This window comes from Saimiri boliviensis, chromosome 10, assembly GCF_048565385.1.
Source record: "Saimiri boliviensis isolate mSaiBol1 chromosome 10, mSaiBol1.pri, whole genome shotgun sequence".
In the NCBI taxonomy this organism is placed as follows: domain Eukaryota; kingdom Metazoa; phylum Chordata; class Mammalia; order Primates; family Cebidae; genus Saimiri; species Saimiri boliviensis.
This window is the reverse complement of record NC_133458.1, coordinates 120,780,566-120,801,017: the sequence shown is the minus strand read 5'-3', so window position 1 is coordinate 120,801,017 and position 20,452 is coordinate 120,780,566.

Genomic DNA, 20,452 nt, shown 5'->3' with positions numbered 1-20,452 from the left:
ACTCCAACCTGCACAAGAGCAAAACTCAGCCTCAAAGAAAAAAAAAAAAATCTTACACACAACAATAGCATAGAAGTCGAGAGGCGACTAAGTGTAGTTAAATAGCTTCAAGTTTTTTGAATTATCTTACATGCAAAATGTGGATTAAGATTAGACATTGATACACCAAGAATGCATGTTATAATTTCAAGGTCATCACTAAAATAAGAGATGTACAGAAATATATATCTTTCAGACTAAAAGAGAAGGAAACCTGAGTGACAAGTCACTCAAACAATTTAAAAGAAAGCAAGAAAAGAGAGAAACAGGGACATAAAACAGCTGGGATAAGCAAAAAACACATAGGAAGATGGTGGATTTTTTTAATCCAAACTTATTAGTAATTATAAGTGCAAAGAGATTAAATGCCCAAGTTAGCAGTTAGAAAAATTCACCAAATTAAACTCAAAGGAAGTAGAAGGAATGAAATAATAAGAATAGGATTAAAATTAATGAAATAAGAAATGTAATAAAAAGGCTCAACAAAGATCAAATTCTGTTCTTAAAAAAATTAAATTAATAAACCTTTGGTGAGACTGATCAAAGGAAGAAAAAGAGAGAAGGCACAAATAAACAGTATTTTTTAAAGGCTATCACTATAGATCCTGGAGTCAATAAAAAGATAATAAAAGGATATAATGATCAAGCTTATGTCAAAACAAATTAAAAATATACGTAAATGGGAAAATATATAATTGATCCAAAAAGAAACAAAATCAAAGTAGTAGCATAACTCCTAAAGAAAGAGAATGTCTTCACTGGTGAGTTCTACCAAAATTTAAGGAGAAGACAACACCAATTTTACAGTCTTTAGTAAAATAGCAAAAGGGTGACTTTTCAGATTACTTATGGGGCTAAAGAAATCTGAATCCCAAATGCTGCAAAGGCATTACAAGAAAAAAAAATTGCAAGTCAATTTTGCCATGAATACATATGCAAAAATTCCAAAAACAAAAATTAGCAATCAAATCCAGCAAAACATATCAAGGCTAACATATGTGACAAAACTGGTTTCATTCCAGGAATGCAATTTTGGCTTACGATTAGAAAATCACTCAACTCATTACATTAATAGAGTACAGGATAAAACAATATATTAACAGATACAGAAAAAATTTGATAAAATTTTTCAACCTCCAATCATGATACAAGATTTTCACAAACTTGGAATAGAAGACAATGAGAGCCAAGTTGGGAAATATGGCCATGTGTTGATGTGATGTCTTGGAACAAGGAAGGACACCTCTGCAGACGAGCACCATAATATATATATGAAAAAAAATTCATAATAGCACTAATTATAAGAGTGTTAAATTGGAGGCAAAATAAATACCCATTAGCAGTAGAATAGATAATTATGGTGTATTTTATACAATGAAATACTTCACAGCAAGAAGATGAACATGAAGAAACTACATATGTTTGCAGCAACATAAAAAAAACTTTAAAAAACATAGTATAAAGGTCAAAGGCAGAGACATTAAAGATATCATATGATCTCATTTACAGGAAATTCAAAACTAGCCAAAATTAATTTATCATGTTTGGCAGTGCACACATAGGTAATTGTATTAGTCCGTTTTCACACTGCTGATAAAGACATACCCAAGACTGGGCAATTTACAAAAAAGAGGTTTATTGAACATACAGTTCCGCATGTCTGGGGATGCTTCATAACCATGAGATTGTGAAGGAGCAAGTCACATCTTACATGGATGGAAGCAGTCAAAGAGTGAGCTTGTGCAGAGAAACTCCCATTTTTAAAACCATCAGATCTCATAAGACCCATTCACTATCAGAGAACAGCATAAGAAAGACCCATCCCCATGATTCAGTCATCTCCCAATGGGGGCCTTCCACAACACATGGGAATTATGGGTGCTACAAGATGAGATTTGGGTGAGGACCCAGAGCCAAACCATATCAGTGATAAAACTCTAAAGCAAAGCAAGGAAATCACTTCTTATAAAAGTCCAGATTTGAATAAATTTGTGGGGAGATAGAGATATGCAGAGAGGGACTGACAGAGTCTCTTTTTTGCTGTGTGTGGTAGGTTCAAGAGTGTTCACTTTATTCTGGAAGAGTGCAGAGAAGGGAGCCAGACTAGAAACAGGGAGGTGATCAACTGGATCTCGGTTACAAACAGAAAACAGCAGAGACAGCTGAAAGATCCTTCTCTGTGTTCAGAGCCATCATCTATCATTAGCATCCAATGATAGCAGGAACATTGATGCCAGCATTTTTCAAAGTCTGCAGAAATGACTTGGCTCCTCCACAGAGACTTGTGAGTCAGTTCAGAAGAAATCAGTATCCATCTTCTGTTCTCTTCTTGCCTACCAAGAGGACCTGGAATCCTTAAGATTTTGCTCCTAATTTTCCACTTCAATATTCATCCAAAGAGTCTCCTCCTGCTTGTCTTCATTCTTTCTGCCCTTTCTTGTCTCCCAGAGCAGAGATCTCAAGTGTATAATATGCCTCCCATGTGATGATGTTACTTTCAGAGTACAGCTGAACACAGCATTCCTCAGGAGAGGATTTGTCCTCTATATAGGGAACACTGGAGATACTGCTGCCCAAACCCCAAAGAACTAATCACAAAAGCTTGGCACTTTGGGCCCTTGGTAGGCAACTGGAAAAACTATCTGGGGCAAACAGTGTAACTCAATCATCATAACTATCTGACAGACTTTAAGGAGGCTGATCCAATATTCTCAAACCTGGCCACATTATGGAATTTGCTTTTTTAATCCAGATTTCTGAACCCCTTGCTTACATTCACATGGTTTCCCCTGGTCCAACTGGAACACAAACGTTACCTCCTAAGAGTCTGACTTTATCACTTCTTCTAACCATCTAGACATCTGCTGGTAAATGCAAGACATCTCTTAATTCTTCTTCTTTCCACTAGAGATTAAATGTATTTTTTTTACATAAAGATAGACTTTAATCTAATGTAGTTATGCATGCATATAAATGCCTAAATGAAAGCCAAGTTGGGAAATATGGCCATGTGTTGATGTGATGTCTTGGAACAAGGAAGGACACCTCTGCAGAGGTGTTTTGAGAGCTAGACCAACATGCTGATGTGATACCTTATCAAAGCACTCCAGAGAAGCTATTCTCAAATATTTTTGCCTCAGAAAGAGCAAACAAGTCCTTTATGATTGCTTATGTCTATTGTATGCATTGACATTTACACAGATATGTATAATACATTCATATTAAAACTTAAAAGTAAAAAATATTTGTAAATCATTTACATGTAACAATAATAAACTCATTATATTAACATAAATACCTTCTATATGAAAATAACTATTTTCAACAAAATTAGGGAGAAAAGTGACATTGTTTTAACTTTATGCAAATCTTTTTAAGTTTGACTTAACAGAAGACAGATTTTCATATCTTCTGCATTCAATCTGTTGCAATATGCTGTTTTGATAGAAATATGTAAGGAAAATCAGTCCTCACAAATATGTAGTTAGAAAAAGGGAGTATTTTAATCTGCCTCTGCACTTAATCTGTTGCATTATAAATGCCATGTAACCTCTGGAAAATTCCACTGTACATATGAGAGAATGAAAATGAAAAAGGCAAGTAACATCTTAGTACTGTTACAAAAATAGTTTTGACCTCACAGACCCCCAAGCTTCTCAGACTTGGCCCCTCCTTCCCCACCCTCCTCACCCCCAATCTCGTTCTGGACCACACTTTGGAGACTGAAGATGCTTCCTGAAAGAAAAGCAGTGTGCTCCTTTCTATTCCAATAGACAGCCATTGCCGTAAAATTGTTCTCTTCAACACAAAGCTGAGGTGGATGAGGTGGGCAAGCTAAGGGACCATTCGCATCAGTTTGCAGACTGGTGAAAGTACTAACTATAGCCAGTGCAGATTGAGTCTTCGTTCCAGGCAACAAACACCTCAGCAGGTTCACCTGGTGGTTAAGCCCGCCTCTGCTGGGGGCAAGAGCCCAATGCCCTACTCAAACACGCTCTCAGGGAGTGTCCAAGACTGGGGACAGGTGATTGCTTGAATTGAGGAAGAGAATAGTCAAGATTCACCTCAAAGTCGATGGCATTTCCCAGGGTTCTGAGCGTGAGCAACAAACAGCACTCATGTTTGTCAAAACGGACCTCTGAGCCACCTCCCCAGGAACTTGAGCTGATCCCCCTCTGAGGATATGTTTCCCCAGATATCTGCTTCTTCAACATCCTTGCTTTCTTCATCTCTTTGCCCACATGGCACTTTCTAAGAGAGGCCCACCCAGACTACATCATTTAAGACTGCAGCTGCCAGCCCAGCAATCCAGATGCCGACACTGACCATCCTGCACTTTTCTTTTGCAGTAGTATGTATTGCTTTCTAACAAACTGTACAATATACTTATTGGCTATGTTTATTGTTTGTTATTGATATCTCCCATGAGACAAAGATCTTTGTTTTATTCACTGCTGTATTCCCAAGGACAGAACCACACCCAAAATAGAGTAGATACCAAAAATATTAGCTTAATGAACCTCCCAGCTAATATTTACAAATGGAGGGGAGAGGAGAACATCACCTTCCTGTAAGCAGCCTGCTCCCAAGAGAAGGGAAAAGCAGAGCTGAGCATGTTTGGTTTATTCTCTGCAAATTTGTGATGCATGGTTCAGCCATTTCTTCTCATCAGAGTGATTGAAGGGCAAATAGGAATTGGAAATGTGACATCTCCACAATGAAAGAAGACATCAGGAATGGAAAAGAAGAACCCACCCCGATATCCCCAACTGTTTGTTCTTAACTCATTTGCACTCAACTCCTAAGCCCATGCTCAGTTCAAGCCTTGGTGATCCTCAGAGATTAGAAGTTCTAGCAAGAGCATTCTGCTCCCCCTTCAACAGGCACTCCCCAAGTGCCAGCCACTGCACCTGTGCCCTTTATTTTCCTATTGTTTCTCAGCTCCAAAGCCACCCTTCTATTCCCTTCTCTTGATGGTGGTGTGAGTACTTTGCAGACCAGCTTTCTCAGACTACCTCAATCATCAACTTCCTGTCTGCCAAAAGGAGATAGGCAGGAGACTGGAAGCAAGCAAGAACATAATTGCAGGGGAGGAGTAGTCAGGGGTGGCAGTGGGCAGTTCTTCCTCCAAGTCCCAGCCTTGCCATCTCCTCAGTTACTAGCAGCAATCAGGCACTATTTCTCCTCAGTTGCATGGAGCTCACCCCCAGAGTCCTAGCATCAGGCCTGGGGCCTCCTCTGAACTCTTAGGATAACTCTAACCTTTAATTTTTGTTCCTCCAGTCTTAGGAATGGTAGCAGCTTTCTGCAGTTAGAATGCCTATGTTATTCCTCCTTCCTGCTCTTTCAGCCCTCGCATAGCAGAGGGATCAGTTCCCTGCATTGAGTCTCTCTATCTGAAATACCTAGTGTGGTTTCTCTTTCCCTGGCCAGATGGCCCCTAACTCATACAGCTTCTCTACAGATACTTTTGAGAACATCAGTGGACTAGTTAGAATTCATCCCCAAAGAGCTCTCATGTGAGTCAGAAAATTTACTAATTAAATTTCTACAAGACTGCAAATCCACTCCTTATTCCATTTCTCTTTCCTAATTATGCCCTTCCACATTGTCCAATATGAATGGGGTGACGATACACACCAATGCACCCAAGACAGTCCAGGTTTTGGCCGGCTATGTCAGCATAATTATTAATACAGCCTCTTTTCTCTCTCAAAACTATCTAGTTTAGGTGATAAATTATATGGTCACTGTAAATAGAGACCATCATATGTTCTACAGTGAAATTCAATGACAACATTAAAATACTCCAGCAATAAAATACCAATTACAAGATGTTCCAAATCTGAATATAAACTCCTTCTCATCATGAATTTTCTGAAATTAAAATTCAATGATTAAGTGCAATGATTAAATTAATGTACAAAGATATTAAAGCCCAAAGGAGTTAAAGTCCAAAATCATATTCTCTTCCCCTTGTAATTAAAAGTTCAAAGAGAATTAATGTCCAAAATATATCCCAATTTCTTATTCAACTGCTGTGTTATATTTCTCAGTGTTACTAGGCCATGCACAAAATGTTGGAGTTGAGGTGTCCAAATATAACTTCTTTTTTCATCATGAGCATCTTAAACAGATTATAAAATAAAACAACGAAGACCAGAGAAGAGACTAAAACAACACCCTTATTACTAACAAATGTGGCTTGTGCCTACAGGCAAGAAAGCATGCTGACAATGAACTCTAGAAGTGGTCTTCCCCACTGTGGCATAAACAGCTACTGTTCACCCATGTCTGTGTTTGTCCCCTCCTCCAGGCACAACTACACTATATCTTTCTCAGCTCCCTTATGGTGAACTCTGTTCATGTGATTAAATTTTGACCAGGGGAATGTAGAAAAAAATTATGTGCACCCTCCTAGCACGGTCTATAAAAATTCCTCAAGTGCGCTTCATGCTTTCACACCCTGCCCCCTCATTTGCAAGCTGAATAAAGAGGACTCTCCAGGCTTAGAAGAGGGCAAAGCCACCAGATGGAAGAACACTAGGTCTCAGCATTATTGCATGGAATACAGCCTGTTTCTCTTTCACCAAACCTCAGTGAACAGTGGCATAAGTGAGAAACAAACATTTATTTTTGTTCAGCCGCAGAATGTTTGGAAGTTGTTTGTTTCACTGGTTAGCCTATTCTGCCTGATACACCCAGAAAATTCCTGGAGGCCCTGATGCAGGGCAGGTTTTCCTGTGGCAGAGGGTGAACTGCTCAGGTGAGACAGAGACACAGAAGAAACTTCTGACCCTAGGGACAGCTCTTCCCAAAAGAAAGAGGGCAAGGCTGAGCTGAGGATGCTCAGTGGAATCTTTCCATGTTCAATCCAAGCAGCTTAAGCCCCTCTTTCTTTCTTGATAGGAGTGATGGAGCTTCTTTCCAGGGGCTAAAATAATCATACCGCCACATGGAAGGAAACAGCTCCCCTCCAAAAAACGTGTTCTCTTTTTGTGTAGCTCTTTTCTTGATCTCTAGGAATCTTTCCCTTTGTTCCCCATCCAGATTCTATATACTGTTTCTAAAGATGCACCCCCTCCTAGCATCTTTAGCAGGTATAAAACAGAGGGGAACAACCTTTCTCTCTTCTGGCTAGCCCATGAATACCAGTGATATGGTCCCCTTTGGGCAAGCTTGGGTGAGAGTTAAAGGAGAAACAGCCCTTCTTGATCTCTCTTTCCACCTGCTCCAGATTCCAGAGTCCATGAAGTGTCATTCTCAGCAGACATAATAAAGAGCCTGAATGCATTCTTCTTTTTAACAATGAGGGCCTTTCTTCACAAATCACAAGGCTGTTCCTAAGGGAAATTTGCACCCACAGCCATGCCCAAAGTCTACCTGCCCTATAGACCCACCTTCCTTTCCTGGTTTTTATCTGAAAAGGAGAGAGTAAAGCTCCAATCTTTATCATAGCAAAACTAATGCTGGGATGAACCCACTTCAACGTGCCTGCCGTGCTCATAGTCTCTACAGAAGGACAATGCTCTGCAGAGCCCTGAATACTTGGGCCGATGTTTGGTCCCATGTGGCCTCTACCTCCCGGACAAAACAGATGAGGCAGAGGTGGATGCCCATGGTTTGGTCAGCAAACTATGGCTAGGAGAAAAGCCAGTTAATGGGACCTGAAACCCAAAGTTTACGATGTAGAATTCAAATGAGATAAGTCACAATGAACCATCTCAAAATCATAAGACAGCAGGACCCATGTGTAATGGGGGAAGTCAGCTCATGGAGAAAGGACAATGGCTCAGTTGTAAAGAGACATGCAAATGATGAGAGGAGAGTGGAGGGACAGGAGGCAGAGCGCATAGCCTGGAGGAAACCATCCACAGAGCTACCTTGGAACCTGTCAGTTGTTCACTGCTTTCTTTCCTTGTCTGTGTTTATAATAAGCTCCTTTCTCCTTGACCTGACTTGGGTGGTCAAGGTCACTGTGCCTCACCTGATTGAAACAACTCACTTGCACAATTGCATGATTAGACTGTGATAAGTAATCTACAAAACCATGATCATATGGGCTTCTCCTTGTTTCTACCTAAAAGAGCAGATGCCTTGAGCTACAAACTTTGGGGAAAGGGGTATGAATAAACTCTAGATAGTTTTGCAAGATTTGCACTTTGGGGAGAAAGGAGAGTAAGCTAGGTAAATTATTGGGATATTAATTAGGTTACTATGAGGTTTGGAGGTTACAGTTAAAAAAATTCCTGCAGCAAAACCCCTGCAAATTGAAAAATTCTTTAGACCACATGGGAGGTCTTCAAGGAAATCATGGTTCTAGGGGAAAAAAAAGATTTTTACTTTCTTTTCTTCTGAGGATGGGAGAACTAAAGCTAGGCCTCAGGTCACCTGTGTCACCTTTCCACCAGGAGAGAGACTGAGCCCTTTCACTGAGGGACGTGGAGGCCTGAATAAGGCCCTTCCAAGAAAAGATGAAAGAGGCACTAGTACAAATGCCCATAGACATGGGCTGCTGTGATGTAGGAACCCAGAACCCAAACATCAAAACCAACGAATGTCTCTAAGAAAGGGAGTGATTGCCCTGACAGAGTTTCAAGAGCCAAAAGGCTTTGTGGACTCAACCTCCAAACCCAAACAGTTGGAAGAAGGGACAGTGAGAAGGCTTATTCCCAAGCTAAGCCCTGGAGAGGATGGCAAAGTGTGAAGTGGAAAGCGTGGTAGATGTGGAGTCCCATGTGAGATGGGACATCCCAGCTGATGCCTCACAAATCCTGGCACTCACTGCCTCTCATTGCACCTTCTGCTTCTATCTTCGGTAAAGGCTTGAGGGTATTTGGAGGCCAGAAGCCAGCAGCTAGAGGGAACAGTCAATTGGCCAGGCCAGCTCATCAATCCAAGGAAGGCAGGCCTGGAGCAATGCCCACCGGCCACTGGAAACACATCCAAGTCCCCGTGACTCACAACTATCATAGCTGCAAAGCAATGTCATCTTTCTTCCTGAAGATTTCCCATATCGCCCCAGGAGCAACATGGATGATTGATTTTTGCTCTGGAAATAAGTAATGGGTCACTGGAGAGATGAATGGAACTAGAGCTTCCTTAGGAGGCAATCTCTCTTAAGAAACTGTGAAGCAAGTGTTTCTCCTGCTCAGTGGCGTCTGTGGCATTGTGCTCCCTGTATTCCAGCCTTTCAGGATGAGTCTAAAACAGTTTGGCACTCAATTCCGAGCTCACCTGTGGAAAGGGAGGAACTCCAAAATCTGTAGAATAAAAGTAATGAGGTATGCGTACCCCAAATGGAGAAAGTCCAGCCAATAGTAATAAAGATTTTCAGCCTTTAAAATTTATAACATGGAAAGCCATAACATACTGAAATTTCTGAGTCTCCCCAAAAACAATGACTTTAGGGAGGAAATCGAATGAGATGAATCTAAGATTGACAGTTCAACCAACCAAATCGCCACATAATCTGCAGGCACAGTGGGATAGTGGACTATTATTAAATAAACCCCTGGTGAATTTTCTCTATTAAAGAACAAGACGTCAGCAGTTTTCAAAACTCTGGGGACGTGGGGATGTAGGCCTTTTCAGCGATAGCCAAAAATGAGAGTTAGGAAGGGTCTGAAACTTCTGCTCCCCCTTCACTAGAAAGCCAGCCCTGGGGAGGGAGGGACCAGGTGGCAGCCCCACTCTGTACCCCACAGCCCGTTTACCTCACCTGCCTATTAGTCTCTCACTTAGCCTGACCTAAGTAACTCTAACGCAAATAAGGAGAAAATCTAAGTTGGGAATTTCAGCATCCCTAACCAAGAAGGGGTGAGAGTCACTCTGCAAAAAAAAAAGCCCCAAAGTCAAGGAAAGGTAATGAGATCTGGACACACAGCTGTGCTCAACATCTAGCATGACCCTCAGCAGGACGCACCACTGGGCAGTGTGTACATTTGTCCAGCAGACCGGGGGACGGGGTGAGCTTGCCCTTGGCAGAAGAGAGAAACTTCCCACTATGGGAAAAAGGAGCTGGGTGCATGAGATTGGCCCAGTAAGACAAACCTTCTTCCTCAGAATAAGAGGGTTAGCTGTCACAGTATTATGGTCTTGGCCACTTGTGTTTGTCCCAAGTCAGTATCCATGGATGCTGGGTTAAACCCTGTGGGCAGGCAGGCAGGGTCACCAGAAGTCTGTGAGGCATCAGGACTACTCTGTTTCTCTCTATCCAAATACAACATAGATGGAGAAAGAGGTGCTGCTGACCCTCAGATCTCCAAAGGCCTGAATGGGGGTGGCTCAGAGGAATGAACTGCCTACTTGCAGCAAGCCCGTTTGCAGAAGACAGGACTTCAGTGGTAGAGGAGATCACCAACTCCTAAGAACCTGTCATGTGGCCTGTCATTGTACCTCCTGTTTCTATCATTGATAAAGGAAAGGTGTTGCACTCAACACTCTAGCATTTAAGGTCAAGGTTCAGGGAAAGTTAGTCCCACAGTGCTGGTAGGAAGGACGTCTACTCCATGACAGGGCTGCCATAGTATGGTAGCAGACAGGACTTTTCATGAATGACAGCAACTGGAAGCCATGGAGAGAATGTGTCCTGCATAACCAGGTGGAGGCAAACATCAGTGAAGCATGGATTAGACAATGAAATGATTCAAGTGAAACAACAAAACGATTCAAGGGGGAAAATAAAGGCCCAGTCATTCACAGTAATGCAAAGTGATTAATCTAAAATGCAAATTTGATGATATCAGATCCTGTTTAAAATCTCTGCCTTTTCTCCATTCCCACACACCCTTTCTTAGATCAGACATAATGAACTACTGATAGGATTATTATTTTTAAAAAAAAGAGAGAAGAAGAAGAAAGAAAGAAAGAGAAAGAATAAAGAAAAAAAGAATGAAGGAGGGGAAGAAAGAGGAAGAGGACGAGGGAGAGAGAACGGGGTGTTGCTTTAGTGTCCGGGCTAGAATGCAGTCTAAAAATGGGTATGCCTGTAATTGTGCTTAATAATAGAGACATAAAAAAAAAAGAGGAAAGAAAATAACTAACAAGCAGCCAAACAATATTTCATTTAAACCTGTAAATAGGTATGATGTGATGAGTGTATATTTTGTGTATTTAAAACGGAGAGTTCTATAAATGTTAATTAAGTCTACCTGTTCCAGATCTGAGTTCAAGTCCTGGATATCATTGTTAACTTTCTGTCTCATTGATCTGTCTAATATTGATGTTGAAGTCTCCCACTATTATTGTGTGGGAGTCTAAGTCTCTTTATAAGTCTTATATATCTGGGTATTCCCGTATTGGGTGTGTATATATTCAGGATCTTTAGCTTTTCTTGTTACATTGATCCTTTTATCATTATGTAATATCCTTCTTTGCTTCTTTGATCTTTGTTGCTTTAAAGTCTATTTTATCAGCAAAAATTGCAACTCCTGCTTTCTATTTATTTATTTATTTTTGCTCTCCATTTGGTTGGTAAATCTTTCTCCATCCCTTTGTTTTGAGTCTTGGTGTATCCTTGTATGTGAGATAGGTCTGGATGCAGGATTATTGCCACCAGCCTCACCTCACTGCACTCTCCCACTTCCTCACTGCTTTCACAACAATCTGTAAATCTCCAGTCTCATCAGGGCCCTCCTTAGCTCTAGCAATGTTCCCTGACTTCCTATACTTTTGGGGCAAAAGTCTACACATATTATAGGCTTTATAACAGCCTCTGTTTATTCATTCATTTAACAAATATTTATCAAGCGCCAACTCCACCCCAGACTACTGTTAAGAGTGCTAGGGAACAGTAAACCAAAGACCAAAAGTCCCTGACTTTAGGAAGTTACATTCTACGTGCAAAATTTAGCACCCCTCTATCTTCAGCTCTTCTGCATTCAGTGGTGTGGACACGGGCTTTTATTGGCTCATGGAAACCAAGGGTGCACATCTCTTCCCAACTCTGCATTCAGTGAAATTGCTTTGGTAGCTTGAAATCAACCTGGGTGGGAATATTTACACCGTGGAAATCAGCAGTCACTACAAATTGGCAGACACTGGGCATTTTCTTTTTCAAGAACAGGTTGTTGAACATTTACCAGCATACGTTTGTACCTTAGCCCATGCTGCTCACTGTGCCTAGAAATCTCTTCTTCTTGTCTGCCTGATGAATACCTACCTTCAAGACTAAATTCAAATATCAAAGCAGTTTTGGACCCAAGAGGGAGAGCAGACTCCTCCTCCCTCTGAACTGCTGCTGTACCATGTGTATACCCAGAACACCTTCAGCACTTACCTAGTCATGTGACTGTCACCCCACTGTACTGTGAAGTTCTTGAAGCCAGGGATGAGTCAGACATGACTCATCAATATCCCCAACCCCTGGTACAGTGCCTGGCCCAGTTCCTGGACCACTCTAAAATAAATTCCTTTTGAATAAATTTGGAGCCAGGAAAAAAGATATGTCTCTTATTTTAACAGCTGTCATCAGACTTCATTTTAGGAAAGGAATCAAGTATAAGGTGAGATGAGCTCAAATTGTAGAAATGACCATGGGATATTTAGGTACAGTAATATGTAACACTGAGATTTCCATTTGTGAGCTAAAATTATTCCATACCTACAAGATATTCACAATGTGAATGCCTTATGTAAATGTTTGGAGTGGTGAATGTTAAGAAAATTGGCCGAGTCCTGTAACTGAGTTAACGGAGTACAGACCAGGGAAGTCATGAGCAATAAGCATGGTGATTCCTAGACTGAATTTGCTCAGAATAAGGAGCCTGGAGCCAGAAGTGACCACAATTAATAAGCCCCCAGGAATTTATGAAAATCTTGTAAAGCTCTGGATTCTTCAGAATCCTTGGACTAGGGCTTTAAATTAATCTCATCTAGACATGAACAAACAGCGTAGCCTAATTTGACAGTTTAATCAGGAAGAAGTGGGTAAGATGGATAGATGGATAGGTGGATGGATGGATGGATGGATGGAAGGATAGATGGATGGAAAGATAGATCGCTGAAAGAAGAGGTTGTGAATGGCTTAGTAGTGGAGGTGGCAAATGAGATTGCATTAGGCCATTCTTGCATTGCTATAAAGAAGTATCTGGGGCTGGGTAACTTACAGATAAAAGAGATTTAATTGTCTCATGGTTCTGCAGGCTTTACAGGAAGTATGATGCTGCCAGCTGCTTCTGCTGAGGACCTCACAAATCTTACAATAATGGCAGAAGGTGGCAGGGAGCCAGCAAGTCACATGGCAAGAGACAGAGGGAAAAGGCACCACACTGTTTAAAACAACCAGATCTCATGTGAACTACCAGAGCAAGAACTCACTCATCATCAAGGGGATGGGGCTAAGATAGTCATGAAGCATCCACCCCCATGATACAAACATCTCATGCTAGGCCCCATCTCCAACACTGAGAATTACATTTCAACATGAATTTTGGAGGGAACGGACATCTAAACCATACCATTTCATCCCTGGCCTTCTCATATTACAAAATACAATCGTACCTTTCCAGTAGTGTCCCAAAGCCTTAACTCTTTCCAGCATCAAGTCCAAAGTTCTAAGTATCATCTGAGACTCATTCTACTTCCACCATGAGCCTGTATAATCAAAGACAAGTTATCTGCTTCCAATATACAATGGTGGTACAGGCATTGGGCAAACATTCCCATTCCAAAAGAAAGACATTTACCAAAAGAAAGGGGCAACAGGCACCACACAAGTCTAAAACCAAACAGGATAGACACTACATTTTAAAGCTCCAAAATAATCTCCTTTGACTTCATGTCCCACATTCTGGTACAACAGGTGGGCTTCCAAGGTCTTGGACAGACCCACCCCTGTGGCTTTGCAGCACACATGGCTGTTATCAAGGGTTGGAGTTGAGTGCTTGCGGCTTTTCCAGGCAGAGTGTGCAAGCTGCCAATCTACAATTCTGGGGTCTGGAAGGCAGTGGCTTCCTTCCCATAGCTCCACTAGGCAGTGTCCCAGTGGAGAGTGTGTAGAGGCACCAATCCCACATTTCCCCTTGGCGTTGCCCTAGTAGAGTTTCTCTGTTGGGGCTCCACCCTGCAACAGGCCTCTGCCTGGGCACCCAAGCCCTTCCATAATCCTCTGAAATCTAGGTGAAAGTTTCATTCACACGTACATTCTGAGCACCTGAAGACTTAACATCACAGACAACTGCCGAGGCATGGCTTGCACCCTCTAGAGCTGCAGCCCAAGCTGTACCTTGGCCTCTTTGAGTCATGGATGAAGGCAGAGTGGCCAGGATACAGGGAGAAGTGTGGCAGCACAGGGGAGCAAGGCCCTGGACCTGGACCATTAAGTCACTTTTCTCCTAGACCTCTGGACCTATAATGGAAGAGACTGCCCCAAGACTTCTCAAGTGCCTTCAAGGCCTTTTTCCCATTGTCTTAGATGTTAATGCTTGACTTCATTTAGGTCAGGCTAATCTCCCTTGCGAATGGTTGATCCACAGTCTGCTTGAATTTCTCTCCTCAAAATGATTTTCTTTCTGTGCTACATGGCCTGTGTATTAGTCTATTTCCATGTTGCTGACAAAGACGTAACAGAGACTGGGTAATTTATACAGGAAAAAGGATTTAATGGACTTACAGTTCCACATGGCTGGGGAGGCCTCACAATCATGCTGGAAGGCAAGGAGGAGCAAGTCACGTCTTATATGGATGGTAGCAGGCAAAGACAGACAGAACTCCTCTTTATGAAATGATCAGTTCTCATGAGTTTTCTTCACTCTCATGAGAACAGCACAGAAAAGACTTCCCCCCATGATTCAGTTATCTCACACTGGGTCTCTCCTACAACACATGGGAATTCAAGAGGAGATTTGGATGAGGACTAACCATATCAGCCAATGTGCAAATATTCCAAACTTTTACACTCTGCTTCCCTTTTAAATATAAGTCCCAGTTTCTTTGCTCACATGTATAAGCATTGGCTGTTTGAAGCAACTAGGTCACTTATTGAATACTTTGTTGCTTAGAAATTTCTACTGCCAGATACCCTACGTCAGGCGTCCCCTAACTACGGCCCACGGGCCGCATGCGGCCCCCTGAGGCCATTTATCCGGCCCCCCGCCGCACTTCAGGAAGGGGCACCTCTTTCATTGGTGGTCAGTGAGAGGAGCACAGCATGTGGCAGCCCTCCAAAGGTCTGAGGGACAGTGAACTGGCCCCCTGTGTAAAAAGTTTGGGGACGCCTGCCCTATGTCATCACTCTTAAGTTCAAACTTCTGTAGAGGCTTAGGGCATGGACAGAATGCAGCCAAGCTCTTTACTAAAGCATAACATGGGTGACTTTACTCCAATTCCAAATAATTTCATTTCCATCTGAGACTTCATCACCCTGGACTTCAATATCTCTGTCAGCATTTTGGTCACAACCATTTAGCCAGTCTACAAGTTGCAACCTTTCCTTCATCTTTCTGTCTTCTTCTGAAACCTCCACATTCTTCTGATCTCTGCCCATTACCCAGTTCCAAAGCTGCATCCACATCTTTAGATATCTTTATACTAATGCCCCACTCTTCAGTACTAATTTTGTGTTAGGCCATTCTTGTATTGCTATAAAAAACTACCTGAGGCTGGCTAATTTATAGAGACATAAGATTTAATCGGCTCATGGTTCTGCAGGCTTTACAGGAAGCATGGTGCTGGCAACTGCTTTTGGGGAGGCCTGACGGAGCTTATAATCATGGTGAAAAGTGAAGGGTGAATCGATGTGTCACATGGTCAGAGCAGGAACAAGCAGGGTGGTAGGGGGCGGTACCATATTCTTTTAAACAACCAGATCTTACATGAACTACCAGGGCAAGAACTCACTCATCACCAAGGGAATAGGGCTAAGACATTCATGAGGGAGCCATTCATGATAGGAGGCCCCATCTCCAGCACTGGGGCTACATTTTAACATGAGATTTGGAGGGGGCAGACAGTCAAACCACATCAGAGATGAATGCCAAGACAGCTGGACTAGATGGGGCAAGCCAGGAACAGGCTTCAGAAACAGCCTAGGCAGAAAGCAGGAAGACAAGGCACAGGAAGCAGTGGAGAACAAAGCAGGCTCCTCATCATTCAACCTCCCCTGAGTGCAGCAAAGGGGCCCTGTTGTCAGCCCCTAACTGATCACTGATAACTAAAGTTATAACAACTCATAACTGTCAGGGCCATGTGGAGTTAGAGCTGCCAAGAGCCCTAGTGATACACACTCTTCTTTTTAAAAAGGAGAAGACAGAAGCCCAGAGAAGTGAGTAAATTTCCCAACAAGTGGAGAGTTGAGACTGGAACCCTGGCTTCCCACCCGAGTCCATTACTCTTGGAACTAGAGGATGGTCCCACCCCATCAGCTAAGGGGAGCCTTGGTACACTGGCCACCACCAGCCCAGTGATGCTAGAAAAGTGACTGTGCTTATCTATCTGTGGCTCCCTTTGCTCAAATGCAATGTAGAAACAATAACACTGCCTGTCAGGATCTTCCTGTAAGAATTAAATTACTTAATATTTTATAATATAATGGTGTCGTATTTGAGCTCACATTACCCTAAGAGTCACCCTACCATCAGGCTGCGGCAAGGAATTAAAAGATTCCTGGGTAGAGATCTGATGAAAATGGGCACTGGTTTAAAAAAAGGGAGGGATAATTTGGGGTAGGGGTGTAATTAATGCTGTCCCCAGGTCCCACTCCTGGAATTGTGCAAGGGCCACAATAGTCAGAAATAGATTGCTTCATGGGAAGTTCAATGAAACCTCAGTTAAACCATGGGACCATCTTGTCTTATTGCTTAAAACCAATGAAAGCTGAAAGGGTTGGATCTACGCAGCTTCTGAGTAACATCTTTCGAAGAACCCAGGAACTGCATATTATGGAGGAAGGGAGTAGGGAGAGAACAACTTTAACTGAGCAGAGAACAGGCAAATTCTCCCTGCATGAGCAACTAACAGGAAACCCCTGGTCCCATGTGACGTACCAAGTTACAGGACCCCAGCAGGCCATATCAGTTCCTTTTCCGCTTTCTGGACTTCCTGCTCCACCATGGCTAAGCAGACCATTAGTCCTCCCTTTTTCTCTGTACTCCTGACTCCCACTACCTCTGCTTGTTCAGCAACAGATATATTTTTCAAGGATCCTGCTCCTGGGAAGTACTTCCTCTGTCATTTCACTTATCTCACCTGAAGCACTACATCTAACAATCAGTTTAATTGCCTGCTTCCACCACTGACAGTTACAACCAGGTATATTCTACCTTCATCCCTGTGGCGTGATCATTCCAAAACAATAGTAGACACTCTTTGCATCTTTATTGGATGAAGGAATTAATGAATGAATGCGTGGAACTCTTCCTGACAATGAAATTCAGGTCCTAGTCCCACACAGAAGTAATCAAAGGTCAAAGTGACCATACTGAGCAAGTTCCTGAGCCCTTGCTAGTGAAAACAGAGACCCTGGAGCGACATTGATCTTTCTTGGAAGCTCATTAAACATACAGACTTTCAGGCTGAATCCAAACCTGCATTTTAACAAGATCCCAGATGATTCCCACACATTGAAGGTTGAGAAGCACTGTTCTAAGAGGTAACAATCTCCAGAGAGCTTAGCTGCTTCCATCACCCTACCTCAAGGGCCTGATTCAAGCAATGAGATGGAAGACTGCAAATGCAGGCAGATCACTACGGTCTCTGGCCCTGCAGCTCCATCCATCATCAGTCTACCCTTCACCCTGGATTAGCCTAGAGATTCCCCAAACTTGAGGCAAGGAATCAAGCCCTCCCCAAGAGGGTGTCAAGCCCCAGTGCCTCCTGAAGGCCTCCAGCTGTGCGGAGTCATGCTCTTGGCAGCGCCCAGCAGCTATTATTAGGAGTGAATGAGGAACTGTGGGGACAGTGGCACTGCACATGCTGACTGAAAGGCAGGGCTCCTATCTGCATTTGGAATGACAGACCCAATTCTATTTGGGAAAGCAGCACAATGGCCCTTTATCATAGGATTTCAATGGCAGGAACCAGCCAAATGCACCAGGAAATGATTAAGAGACAAAAGCCAAGGCATTGTGTGTGAACCCTGCTTAGCCCTTCCCCGAAAGCCCGATTATAATGGCCACTGTTCCTGTAGCCCCTCCTGAGCCCTACCCCCATCCTCAGAAACACGGTGGCTCCTTGGACACACTGCAAGGACTATTTGTCTCTCCTCAAGGAAAAGGGTATAAAGCTACAGCAAACTTTGCCAGGGACTTGGAGGGATGGTGGGGCAGGGAGAGATGAAGGGGCAAAAGACAGGTGATGACAGCCACAGACCACAAGCAGATCAGGGAAGGGTGCCGGCAACAGCATTTGTGAATGTTGTACTGCAGCTTGAAGGAGAGGAGAGAAGAACAGGGCAGGGAAACATCACCACTGTCCCACACCATGGGGCAGGATGTCAGGAAGCCCAAGATCAAAACCCTTACCCCACATGCTGACTACATGACTTAGGCATTTTGCTTACGCTTTCTGGATCTCATTTTCCTGGTTTGCCACATGCAGATGCTGATATTAACTGTATGTGGTGATAGGCCAATGAAATTAACTGAAATCAAGGACAGGAAAGTGCTTAGCCCAGTTCTTCACATACAAACTGTGAATTCTAGCTCAGTTTTTAAGCAATCTGGAAATTGCTCCCTTTTGCCTGTCAACTAGTACATACAGCATGGCCCCAGCCCTGCCCATGTCACCCCCTGAGAAAGCTTAAGGCATGATTCCTCTCAAGATATTAGAGGTTGGTGCAAAAGCTATTGCTGTTTTTGCCATTACTTTTAATACAACCTAATATTTGTATTTAAGCGGTGACTTCAAAAGAGTCAATGGCTTCTGTTTCAAAAGCAAGACTCTGTAATCATGGAAATGGTATCATGAGGTCTGAGAAGGACCTAGGTGGATATCTCTTGAACCATGGCCTCTACAGGACCACTTTCCTACTCAGCCTCTGTCTGAGACCTTTGAATATGATCTAATTCCAGCATTCATTGAGCAATGTTAGACAGAAATGCTCTGACAGCAGAAAAAGACTTGGAATGCTGGGAACTCCACTGCAGGACTCCAGCAGTGAGGGTCAGTGGCTGGCAGGAGTCACTGGGGAATCAGGCCTGGGAGAGTCAGGGCTACAGGTCAAATAGCAGAGCCTATGAGTCCCCCAGACAGACACACAGCCTGGGCCTGCCCCCGACTCCTGGCCAGTAGACATCCATACCCACTGCTCTGACGGAGTTGGGAAGTTAGAAGGTCTATGTTGGTTCATGAACCACAAGATGGGACTACATTTTGGCAATCATTCTGATAACCAAAAGGATCTGGATCTCAGAACCGACAGTGGGGATGCTCGACCTCCCAGGTTCAACAATTGTCTTGCCTCAGCCTCCTGAGTAGGTGGGATTACAGGCACCCACCACCATGCCTCGCTAATATTTTGTATTTTAGTAGAGATAGGGTTTCACCATGTTGGCCAGGCTGATCTCAAATTCCTAACCTCAGGTGATCCACCTACCTCGGCATCCCAAAGTGCTGGGATTACAGGCATGAGCCACCATGCCCAGCCAAGAAGGCAGACTTCTAAACCCAGAAATTCTGATGCAATAACATGTAGCAAAGAGCCCAGGAATTTGCAAAAATGTTTCAACTCCCCAAGCAATTGTGAAACACAGCCAAATTTGGAAAATATTGATCTACACAAAACAATATAACTATCCAAATATGAAAAATGATTTCACAAAAGGTAGCTAAGAGGGTGTGTCCAATTTTGTAAATATGTACGCAATATGCTTTGTAGTAAATAGTAATTGTATAACTGTGATTCTGTAAACACACACGCATGTGCATGTATCGGAGTTGTAGGATGATAGAGGTTTCCCTTCTCTATTTCTTTCTCAATTGACTTTCTGTAATAAACATGTATTCTGTTCATAATGAAAATATGTTTTTGTGAGTGCTGGGAAGCAGATTATGACATATTTGGACCCCCAGAGTGGCTTAGCTCAGACTCAGTGTGTGGGTCTCCTAGAAACGCAGTGCCTCCCGGAAAGGCGTGCTGTCCCCTTCCTTTCATCTGGAGAAGGTTCATTTGTGTTCATTTGAATACACTCTTCATTCTGGCTAGCAGATTGCATGGCTGGCTTTTGTAAATGAACACTCATTTCACTCGATTAAATTAATGTGTTGACTTTTTTTCCCCCATAGGAGTTAAGGAGGAGGTTAGGGCTGGGGAGCTGGGCATGCATTCAGGATAGGGCACTAGTCAGCAGGAAATGAAAGAATTGAGCAAAGAAACTGAGGTTGATATCAACATGGTGGGGAGGAGGGGCCGCTGTGGGAGGCTCCCCTGTACTGCAGGTGGCCCTGTGCCTGGTGCCAGGGCTCTCACTGGAGA